This window comes from Chelonoidis abingdonii, chromosome 2 (assembly GCF_003597395.2).
Source record: "Chelonoidis abingdonii isolate Lonesome George chromosome 2, CheloAbing_2.0, whole genome shotgun sequence".
In the NCBI taxonomy this organism is placed as follows: domain Eukaryota; kingdom Metazoa; phylum Chordata; order Testudines; family Testudinidae; genus Chelonoidis; species Chelonoidis abingdonii.
The window spans coordinates 168002470-168015130 of record NC_133770.1 but is presented as its reverse complement, the minus strand read 5'-3'; the positions used below and the strand labels follow the sequence as shown (position 1 = coordinate 168015130).

At 39.3% G+C, this 12661-nt stretch overlaps 1 protein-coding gene across 1 annotated transcript in view; it reads left to right on the top strand.

The window, feature by feature from the left end:
* VDAC3 (voltage dependent anion channel 3) overlaps positions 1-12661 on the top strand; it is a 441629-nt gene that overhangs the window by 172318 nt on the left and 256650 nt on the right. The gene's annotated exons all lie outside the window — the stretch shown is intronic.

The following is a 12661-nucleotide window of genomic DNA, read 5'->3' as shown; positions in this document are numbered from 1 at the left end:
ATAGGTGTCCATTGGATCCTACTGTTGATAAAAGGATTATTATTAAACTGGCAAGCTGCACAGTACTGGAGTACTGACTGATGTGTGAGAGAACAGAAGGCACATATCAGTTCTTGTTCTTCCATTCTCCCAGTGCCAGGAGCAATGTTGCCACAGTTAAGCTGCTGACAGCTTGCAATGGTTGATCTCAGATCAGCAGCATGGTCAATTGGATAGAGCAACTAGGCTGGGAGCCTAGACCTGGTCTCTTTGCCTTGCCCCATCAGTGATCTCCTGGATGACCTTCGAGATAATTTGAGATTTCTCTGCATCTTTGTTTCCCCTTCCACTTTTTGTCTGTCTTGTGGATTTAAACTTTAGGCTCATTGGGATGGGAACAATATGGCCCCAGTTCAGAGGAGGCCTCTCTGTGGTACCCCAGTACAAATAAATAATCATAATAAAGGTCAGCACTGAGGATTCAGGTACATGTTAAAGTTCATGGTTGGCATCATACAAACCTGTGGATAGATTTTCTATATGTTAAGTAACCATGTTGTTTTGTCTCTGTCAGCCATCTTTGGGAGCACCTAAAAGTGTACTGCACAACTGTAGCTCGCCCTTCTCCTACAAGATGCAAGACAACTATCTGCTCCTATTACAGTCATTGGAAGTTGTGTGTGCTCAATAGCTCTTGGGATCTGTTTATATTGCTTCCACTATATTGTATGCACAGTACAGACCACAAAACTGCTGTACCTCAGATTGGGACCAGGATGATCTGGTCTCAGATTTAGATTGCCTAATATATGTTCCTCTCACTTTTCTTCTTCACCTCTTTATTTTTACCCCTCTGTTAAATTGTCCTCCCTTCTGAAATCTCTTTCCCTCTTTTCCAATTTCAAAAGCACTTACATGATGGCAGAATATGACCACAGTTTTTAACTGCATTTTAGTAAATAGTCTATGGTGCAATTAACTTTGCTTTAAGGAAGCTTGATATGTGTATGGTTACACTAATACTTACAATGGTTCTGGATTTTTCATTAACCTTCTGGAAAATATTCAGGTCTCAAATATGTTGTAGTTCAATAGTATATTTATAAAATCACTATTCTGATATTCATAAAGGATGATTGAGATCATTAAATAGGTGTCAGTATGGCAATCTCCTCTCTTTAATAGGACGACCCCAATCTAATTAACGAAAGTCTTGCAGACAACAAGGTTTTATTAATTACATATGGCTTGATCCCTCATTAAGGAAAACACCTATTAGAGCCAATAGGAGATGGCTGGGGGCAAAGATGAGAGGATTGGGCCCTACACTGGGCTTAATTCTGTGCAAAACAGGGATATGGAACTGCACAAGTTTAAAAAATGATGTTATGGGAAAGAATTGGAGCACAGGATTACCCCAGCTGCATTAATGAGAGTGACCCTACATAAACACCAAGTTACTCCTACCTAGTAGCAGAATTCAGCCATAAGGATCATTGACTCCATATTGCAAAATCAATAGCAACACTCCTTTTGGCTTGAATGGGTCAGGACCGAACTCTGAAAAGGGAAAACACAGCAAAGTATTTTAATACCATCTGGAGATATCCCATAAACCCATGTGTCCTCAGACAAACTCATTCTCTCTCCACTTTTCATCCTTCTGTACCCTTCAAGGAAACATATTAAAATCAGGATTCAGGGCCCAAAATATTCTGAGGTTGACTTAAAAATAAATTGGCATGATAAATTTTAAACAAATAGTAAAACATACAGGGGTTTTTTTTATTATTTCCGTTCTGATTTTTGAGACTTTAGGGTGCATTTGGGTCACATTTTCCAGCTTTTCTTCACAACCTTGAAGGCAAGGAACTTACTTAAAATATGAAAAAAAATTGCCTAATCATTTGACCACGGGAACTGGGGCTTTAAAAAAAAAAATCCCAACAATTGCCACAAGACTCAATAAAATCATCAGAGTTGGCAACACTCGATATGGGAGTGAATTAACAGTGGTTTTGACATATATTACCACTGCAGGGTGGAGGACTTCATCTAACTAATCTTCTTACTGACATACAGGAGTTGCACTTGCAATGGTAGTGAAGAAAAACAATGTTCTGCACTTGGAAGATTATACATCTGTATTGATTCTTTACATCTTTAGCAGCCAGAAGCCAGACAGAAGAGGGCTGGGCAGGTACTAGACAGAGGACCTGGTTCCCCAGTAGATTGAATCTTGTGTGGTTATCCCCCTGCCCCCCCCTCCAAGCAAAGTGGGGGTTAAATGGTATTAATCTGATCTGGTAGCATTTTTATTTGCACTTTGTAGAAAGCACAGCAGAGTCAGGCCCATCAGGACTGCAGTGATGCAGCAACACAAACAGAGACAAAGTCGCTTTAGGGATAATACTGTTTCCTTTAGCCTGACAAAGTTCCTTGATTGCTTGATTTCAGACAAAAACATTTTTTTGTTTTTGCCATTCTTTATCATTGTCACATGACATACACCAAGAGAAGACTTTCAAGATCAAGACTATGAAGTCATGGCAGATGAAGGTTTCTATGTGTACTCAAACGTTTATCCAAACTGAATCTCTAAACTTTTTTTCCTGAACTTCCATAAACCTTATGTTTGCAATGTTATTGTTGCCATGTCGGTCCCAGCATAGAGATACAGAGTGGGTGAGGTAAGCTTGAAAGCTTGTCACTCTCACTAACAGATGATGGCCCAATAAAAGGTATTACCTCACCTACCTTGTCTCTCTAAAACCGAGTTGTCAGATTCAATTAAATTTGAACGGATTCAACCATTCCTGAACATAAGGACCCTGAACTAGATTTTCAAAAGTATTTAGGAGCCTAAAGATACAGATAGGCATCTAGTGGAATTTATAAAAGATGCCTAAACGGGTTAGGTGACTAACTCCTATTGACATTCAATGGGAATTAAGTGTCTCACCTGTTTAGTCATTTTTCTAAATCCTACTAGGTACATATCTGCATCTTTAGGCTCCTAAATACTTTTTTTGTAAATCTGGCCCTCTGTTCTATAGTTAAGATAGTTGCATAATACCCAGGGAGACCTGATCATGTATTGAGATACACAGAACTGTGGATCATCTACCTTGGATACAAACCTTTGGGTTCACTATTTCCAAGGAGCAAAGCAGGCTACATGAGAGAGCAGTGACCATCTCACATACTGTGTTGGGCTGCCCAGGACTTTTGCTGAGTATTTACACAGTCCCTCCCTACTATGCCCTGAACATTAGGAAAATGGGACTTGTTGGAGTAGAGAATGGATTCAGAAACCTCGAATCAAATTATATTATTAACTATGCTGTACATGCCAAACAACATTTTAATGAAGTTCTTTCAGCCCTATAGCAGGAGTAAGTGTCTTTACAGTTTTCTCTTCTGAGGTCTGAGGTCAGGGAATGAAATCGCACTAATTAAGTCTTAGAGAGGGAGAAGTCATGTTCCTCTTCATTTCTAAATCACTTAATGCCTTTTACAGGAAGAGACTAGAAGCTTTGGAGAAAAGCTAGGAGAAGAGCTAATTGTTTTCTCTTGATATGATTGACTAGGAGACTATATAGAAGAGCTTACATGCAATTTTTAAATTAATGGTGATAACTCAATCTGGTTTCCTTATGCTTCACAGAGCTTTATGGACTTTGGTCAAAATGTACAGTGCTTGAATGAAAAAATTGATCAGTTTTGCTCTTGCAAGTCTGAAGAAGGCTGTTATTCATGTGTGTCTTAACTGTTCCATTCTCAGAATTTTCTGCAATTTTTCCTCTATTAGAGGAACATTAGAGACACCTTATACAATATCTCTAACACTGAGCCTATTAAAAAGCTCATGAACTGCACCCTATATATGGAAAAATGTTACTAGCAATGACCAACCTGATTTTCCCAACAGATCTCAGGATAACTGTGGGAATGCAGAACCATGGACACTGCCTTCCCATGGGTTATCCCATCCAACATTCCAGAGGGGAAGCTAGAGTAAATACTTTTGAGTCTCAAGGCCATGATGTGTCCCACGGTGCTCCTCCGTTGCTATATACACAGGAAGGAATGATCTGGCAACTGGGATGAACTATGGATTAATATAGGTGTTTCCCTTTAAAAAAAAAAAGTTTGCATTTCATCATCATAGAATCATAGGACTGGAAGGGACATTGAGAGGTCCTCTAGTCCAGTCCCCTATAATCATGGCAGAACTAAGTATTATCTAGACCAGTATTTCCCAGACTTGGGATGCCTCTTGTTTAGGGAAAGTCCCTGGCAGGCCAGGCCGGTTTGTTTACCTGCCGCATCTGTGGGTCTGGCTGATCATGGCTCCCACTGACTGTGGTTCGCTGCTCCAGGCCAATGGGAACTGCTGGAAATGGTGCAGGCCGAGGGATTGGTTTGACATGATTTGTTCTTGACAAATCCATGCTGTTACTTATCTCCTTATTATCTTCCAGGTGTTTGCAAACTGATTGCTTAATTATTTGCCCAATTATCTTGCCAGGTACTGAAATTAAGCTGACTGGTCTGTAATTCCCAAGTTGTCCTCAATTCCCTTTTTATATATTGGCACTATATTTTCCCTTTTCCAGTCCTCTGGAATCTCTGTCATCTTCCATGACTTTTCAAAGATAACTGCTAAAGGCTCAGATATCTCCTCAGTCAGCTCCTTGAGTATTCTAGGATGTATTTCATAAGGCCCTGCTGACTTGAAGACATCTATCTTGTCTAAGGAATTTTTAATTTGTTCTTTCCCTATTTTAGCCTCTGATCCAATCTCATTTCCACTGGCATTCACTATGTTAGATGTCCAATCGGAACTAAACTTTTTTGATGAAAACTGAAATAAAAAAAAACATTTAGCACTTCTACCATTTCCATATTTTCAGATATTGTTCCCCCTCCTCCTCACTGAATAATGGGCCAACCCGGGTTTTGGTCTTCCTCTTGCTTCTAATACACTTGTAGCATATTTTCTTCTCATCCTTTCTAGCTAGTTTAATTTAGTTTTGTGCCTTGCCTTTGTAATTTTGTCCCAACATACTTGTGTTATTTATTTATATTCATCCTTTGTAATTTGACCTCGTTTTCATTTTTTGTAGGGCTCTTTTTTGGGTTTTGGATAATTGAAGATCTCCTGTTTAAACCAGGGTGGTCTCCTGCCATACTTTCTACCTTTCCTACGCAGTGGGATATTTTGTTCTTGTGCCCTTAATAATGTCTCTCTGAAAAACTGCCAGGTCTCTTGAACTGTTTTCCCCCTTATATTTCCTTCCCATGCGATCTTACCACACCTTGCCATACCTTATCTTACCTTGCTTCCCATGGGACCATGGCAAATACCAAAGGGATGTGGTCTTTTTGTAGCTGAACTGGCCAAGAGCTTCTGTGATGATGAGATTAAAATAACTAATGAAACCACGTGATAGGGCTATTATGGTATCCTGCATGTTGATAGAAAATGTAAAATTGTTGCATTAATTTGAATTTAGATTTGCCTAAGCAAGTAAATATAAATCACACACCAAGAGACTAATAAATTAGGAGTAAAAAATGATTGAACACAAACCTATTTAACATAGCAGACAGCCTGATTCTGCATCATGCTTTGTGCTCTCAGCTCCCACTGAAGTCAGGAGACACTCAGAGCCTCACAGGACTAGGCTTATTATGAGTTTTTACTATGGACTCCAACAAACAAAGCTCAGTATGCTTTCTATTTAAAAAGAAGAAAAAAGGCTTGATTCCAGAAAGGCTTCACAAAGCAACTTCTGTGAAATACGGCCTGGCTTGAAATCAAAGTAAATCCTGCTGCACCCTTTGGTACACATTCTACTTTCCTATGTCTATAGCTGCTGATTACTCTTCCAAGGAGAAATCTATTTTTTCTGTCTCCTGGGGTATCTTTCAACAAGTTATAGCACTCATACAGATTCTGCTCTTGCTTGCTCTTCTTTTATATCAATATGGAAGCCCTCCAAAACCTTTTCCTTCTTGTCTTCCTGATTGATACTTATCCCTTTTATGTTATATTTTATAAAGCTTTTTACCATGTGTATCATCATAGTCTGATGTTCGTATTAGAAATCGTCTATTTTTTTTAGTGTATAGCATTTTTCCCTATAGCAGTTATTGTGCTATATTTTGAAAAATAAAAATATATGAGAAGGAACAGGCTAATATAAACAGTGCTGTTTGTTTTACTCAGAGCTTAAATATGGCACCCTTGGAGAACCAGCCTTTCCCACCTGAGCACTGCATGCCTGGTATTGAGTTGGGCTATGGCTGTCTTTAGGCAAGGGGCTAGATGCTCAGCTAGGGCTGAGGAGCACTTTGTGGAGTCGAATGGGAGAAGGATACAGACATGCCCTTGGGGCTTCTCTGCATGAGGCTAATCTAGCACAGGTTAGTATACCCCCAAAAGGTATAAAGAATGCTGAGGCAAACAGCAGCCCTGGCTACCCTTGCCAGGCAAGCCCCTGTTGGCAACCTGTACAGGGGTCACACAGGAGCCAATATGATGATTCTACACCTCCAAGCATCCTGGTATTCAGGGAAAATCTCACACATGCTGAAGTCACCAGGCTTAAGGCTACTTGTGCCAGTGGAGCATCAAAAGCACATGGCATATGGCCCCAAACTGGGGCCCAAGATGTCCTATTCTGCTTTGCTATTGACTGAACACATAATTCTGTGTCACTAGTGAAGACAAGAATCCTATCATCTAACTTTTTTCAGTATTTCTACTGTTAATTAAAGCAGACAAAGCATGAGATAAAAGTGCTTATTAAAACTTTCCTTGTTTTCTACATGTTTAGACAAGATACATTAATTGTTTTTTTGTTTTCACCTTGGCTTTCAAAATAATAGGTCAAAATCTGCCTTCTGTTACACACATGCACGCACTTACTTCAGTGGAATTGTATGTGTGCATAGAATCACAGAGTAGAAATTAGCTAATTTAAGGCTCAGCCCAATTACCACTGAAGTTAATGGAAAGACTGTCACTGATTTTGATATGGATTGGATCAGGTCCTTAAGAATTTCAAATGGGATGTCTGACAGTGAAATGGGTCATTAGAAACAGCTTGCTGTAAACATAGGCTTGATGATTCTCAATCACTGGGGGTAGGTGGGTGGTATTAAGGAAGAATCTATTCATAAGTAAATTATTCTTTGTTATTTAAAGCACTCAATTTGGCTGATTGATCTACACAGGAACATAAGACATAGGACCTGAAGGGATCTCCTGGGTCATCAGCTTCAGCCCCCTGCTATCATATCAACCCCATCATATAATCCCATTCATAGATTTAACAAGCTCCATTTTAAGACTAATTAGATTGTTTGACCCCACTACCCCTACTCCTCTGATGCTTAGAAACTCTCTCATTCTCAGCCTAAGCGTATTCATGGTCAGTCTATACCCATTTGTTCTTGTGTCAACATTGTCCTTTAGCTTAAATAGCACAGCCCCCTCCCTGGTGTTTACCCCGATATAGTTATTGAGAGCAACCATATTCCCTCATAGCCTTCATTTTGCTAGGCTAAATAAGCCAAGCTCTTCCACTGTCCTCTCATAAAATAGGCACTCCATTGTCCTGATCATCCTAGCAGTCATTCTCTGCACCTAATCCAGTTTGAATTAATCTTTCCTGAACACGGGTGACCAAAACTGTATACAGTATTCCAAATGAGGTCTTACCAGTGCCTTGTACAGTAATCTACATCCCTACATCTACAGTAAAATACTTCTCCTGATACATTCTAGGATTGCATTGGCTTGTTTATTTTATTTATTTATTTATTTATTTATTTTCAACAGCTGCACCACACTGTTGCCTCACAGTCATTCTGAGTTCTACTACTACACCCAGGTCTTTGTGGTCCTCAGTTGTATAACTGAGTACCACTCTATTGTACTCCAATGAGGCCCTGGCTTACAGCAGAAGTTCTTATTGTTAGTCCCTTAATGCATGACCTTGCAGTTTGGACTATTAAATTTAATTTAATTTCTGTTACTCCAGTCCTATAGGTCATCAGATTTGCCCTATATAATATTCTGCTCCTCCTCTGTATTGTCATCTTAACACTGCTCTTTATTTTAATAAAGTTTCTCTGCAGTGATGAGCAGATTTTTTCTCCCTGAAAAATCCAAACCAATAACCCTAATACTACTTCACAAGTATGAACTGGTGTCAGTACTTATATATGAGTAGGGCCCTACCAAATTCACAGCCATGAAAAACATGTCACAGACCGTGAAATCTGGTCTCCTCCCCGAGATATCTGGTCTTTTGTAAAAGCAGCAAAGAGTCCTGTGGTACCTTATAGACTAACAGACATTTTGGAGCATGAGCTTTCATGGGTGAATACACACTTCGTCAGATGCATGTAGATGAATGTACATGCATTCGACGAAGTGGATATTCACCCATGAAAGCTCATGCTCCAAAACATCTGTTAGTCTGTAAGGTGCCACAGGACTCTTTGCTGCTTTTACAGATCCAGACTAACACGGCTACCCCTCTGATATTGGTCTTTTGTGTGCTTTTACCCTATACTATACAGAGTTCATGGGGGAGACCAGCATTTCTTAAATTGGGGGTCCTGACTCAAAAGGGATTTGCATGGGGGTTGCAACGTTATTTTACAGGGGTCACAGTACTGCCACCCTTACTTCTACGCTGCCTTCAATGCTTGGTGACCAGAGAGCGGTGGGCTGTTGGCCGGGGGCCCAGCTCTGAAGCCAGCACCCTGCCAAGAGCAGTGCAGAAATAAGGGTGGCAGTACCATACCATGCCATCTTTACTTCTTTGTTGTCGCTGGTGGCAGATCTGCCTTCAGAGCTGGGCTCCCAACCAGCAGCAGCCCCCATTCTCTATCTGCCCAGCTCTGAAGGCAGCACTGCTGCCAGCAGCAACACAGAAGTAAGGATAGCAATACCGCAACCCCCACTACAATAACCTTGCAACCCCCACACAAATCCTTTTTGGGTCAGGACCCTAGTATCACAACACTGTGAAATTTCACATTTAAATAGCTGAAATCATTAAATTTTTGATTTTTAAATTCCTATTACCGTGCAATTGACCAAAATGGACTGTGAATTCAGTAGAGCCCTACATATGAGGTACTGTTGCATCTCTGCATTTGAAACACAAATGCACTTCTAAATTAGCCAAAGAGTAGGAACATAGGCCTTTTGCACTATTTCAGTGGTGCTCCCCATAGACATTTGGCTATTCCGCTGTTGCCCTACACCATCCCCGCATGCCCAGTGAAAGGTATATTTGCAGCGTGGATGGACCATATTCTGCACCAATGATCCTGACCAGTAACAGTCCCTAAGAGGTCTTTACAAGTTAATTGGTTCACCATGCTTATGCCAGTGAACTGGAAATAACGCCCACAAAAAGATGGATCAGGGATGGGGTTTTATATTTATATTTCCATCAGTTCGTGGTGGTATGAGGCCATTATCTGAATGTTTCAAAACGTAGGTGCAAACCAATTCAGAACATATCTAACTTAAACATATACTGCTCACAGTGGGGGAGGTAGAAAGTTGGAAACAGAGATTCCTTCCTGCCCCTTGTAGGTAATCAGACTGCACTGTGAAGCAGGAAATTTGTTACCTTAGCGGCAGAAACTACAATATCAGTTAAAACTGTTGCTAAAACTCTTACCATGACAAGTTGAAGCATTCTTAAAATGTGGGCTTATAGCATATTCTTGAGTACATAACACTCCCTCATTTAGTAATCTCTGTAAATGAATCTTATGCTTGTAAACACTGGGAATGGGTGGGGGATCTTCTTCAACTTCTTCTCTTTCCAACTTCAAATCTTTTTCCCTGCACCTGGCCCGGATAATAATCAAATTCTTCCAGTGTTTGTTGTGTGCACAAATGGCATTGGAATCACAACAATAGATAATGCAGGTAAATCTTTTCTCCAGATGATTTACAGGTACAGACAATGCCTTCATCTTTTTATTAAAATGAACAGATTAAACTGGACTGATTAACTGAGACTTCAAAACCCAGAGGCCTCATTCCTATCAAAAAGAAGTCCTTTGACAAGCCCTCTCTTGGTAGCCTCCCACTGCATTCACTTGCAAATCACTGTATGCCTGGCAAAGCCTGCACTCCCCCAAGCCCCAAACCTTCTCATGTTGAGCACTGCGGCTCCATCAGCAGCAATATCTCTCTGTGTGAGGGACATTTCTTATTAATCATGGGCACTGAATGAAAACCAATCAGATAGAGAATCCCTTTGGCTTCAGCTCCCTGCCTGCCTGAGTTAAAAGTGATTCTGGGAGAGAGGGAGCCCCAGTTAGATGCAAGTACATCCAGCAGTGGAGATACTGTAACAGGCAGCAGAGGGAAAGCAGACAGAGAACCAGCACTGAGCAGTGCATCACAGAGCCAAGCTAGATTCACTTTACATTGGTGAAAAAGGTAAGAGGATTAACTTACTTTAGACTTGGAATTACTGGCAGCTAAAAGTGGAACCTTTTCCTTAAAGGAAGTTGTTCAACGCAGTAGTGATCCTTGATTGTTACCTTTTCTGTTCAGGTTTGGTTTATTTTATTTTCTGGAATAAAGTGGGGGGGATGGGGCAGATTTTAAGATATTATAAAAAAATATTGTAATAGACTATTGAAAGTTGAAACACAAAACTTGTAATGTCTGGTTAATTTCCTTGAATATTATAATATATACATAGAGACTGCTTTATGTATATTAGGAAGCTTTATGCTATTATACAGCGTCAACATACAGTAAGTTCTATTTTATTTGCATTTTAACAGTATAGCCTAACATTTTTATGCAGAGTATTCTCTCTCTCCTGTTCTGAGTGTTAGCTGCAATCCCCCCTCTATCTTTCACTTCTATTTTTATTGAAAGGTTATAGTCAGAATTCACTCAAGATAAAAGGATAAACAAGAAGCAAGTTTTAGCCATTGATTTGAGTGAGAAAAATCCCTATCTCTGTAGAGCAAAAAGGAAAAAAATCCATATTTTATATGTAGTTGATACAGCAGAAAAAATGACAGTCAGTTAAAATGACTGTTAGCATAAGCTTCAGGGACCTGGAAAGGTAAAGGTAATGCACCTTGGGATATTCTGAGCAGCAAGTCAAAGACAGCCAGCTTGAAGTATAAGGCTCCTTCGAGAAGTGCTAACTGCCTAGCCAACATGATATTTAGAAACAGCAAACTGGATAGAAACCAAGGCAGAAAGAATGAACTGCACAGTTGATATTTTGATTTCAAAGTAACCTGCAGAATGCAGTTATTTGATAAACAACATTTTTTACACATACAAGAAACATGCAATCACATCAATTCAATTTCAGTGAGCATAAAAGTCTCAAACAAAAAATGATGAATATTAATGTTAAGGAAATCAATATTCCTTGCAATAATGTAGTAGTGTGAATACTGTAGCAATGTGCATACTGTACCAATTTATCCTCTTGCAGACAGTTGAAAATAATGAGTCAGGATAATAGAATAGGAGCTCAGTTAGGGTAATTTCCTTTTGCAGCAGACAAGTTTACAACCAGGAGTCCAATCCTGCTCCTAGTAAAGTCAGTAGCAATACTGCAGTTGACTTTAATATGAGCAAGTTCATGCCCCAGAGCGATGTACTTTACTTCAAGTTTCTTATGACACAGGTAAACCATGCACTTAAAATAGCTTAGCTAGTAGGGTCAAACATCTTCCCTATTAATGATACTGGTCATAATAGCGGAGTTTGTTGAGGACAGGTGTGGGGGGTTTTTCGCCCCTATAAAGGATATTAATTAAATTTTAAACATGAATAGATATACAATTAAACATTTAGACCTTGTGCTTTACATTTTGTTGTGGCTATTTAGAACTCCAGCAGGAGGAATATAGTAAACGTAATAAATGTGCATTTGCTGCTATACATGGAGATATGGCATTTCAATATATGGTACTGCCATGTGGATTTACAATCTAGTAGTTTGGATTCAAGGTGGGATTACATAACATATTGTCACCTATTGTAATGTTTTATTAGCCATAATATAAGACTTTTACATGAACAGGCATGTTATGTAGTCAAACAATTACAAAAGCATGTCCCTTAAAAGATGAATAATGTTAATCTTAAATGAAAAAGCATGTCTGTTTTATTTAATATTGTAACCCACCAAAGTTGTACCCAATATAGTTGTCACATCTCTGTTTTTCTCTTAATATGTTTCGACTAGACAAATATTATTTCAATAATCACAGTTAACTGTTATACATTTGGATACATGAAGGGGTAACACCTATTATTATTTTGATAAAGGCTATAATAGGGATAGTAATAAAATGCAATGTGTATTATATAGGTACAAAAAGAAGCTGAAAGACAAAATACAATGTGGCAATATAATATCCTAGTCTCTGTACATTTTATGTTAAGACTCCTTCATGTTTTCTGTATAGAAGCTTTATAACTTGCCTGATGAATTGGCCATTATGAATGAAGACCGAAATTCCAGATATCCAGACTTCAGGATAACAGCTTATTTATAGAGGTGTGTATATTGCTTTCATCTCAATGCTTGTCAACAAAGATGTTAGTTATGTTGGGCTGGCAGAAATACTCCGTGATAAGTGGATGAACCAA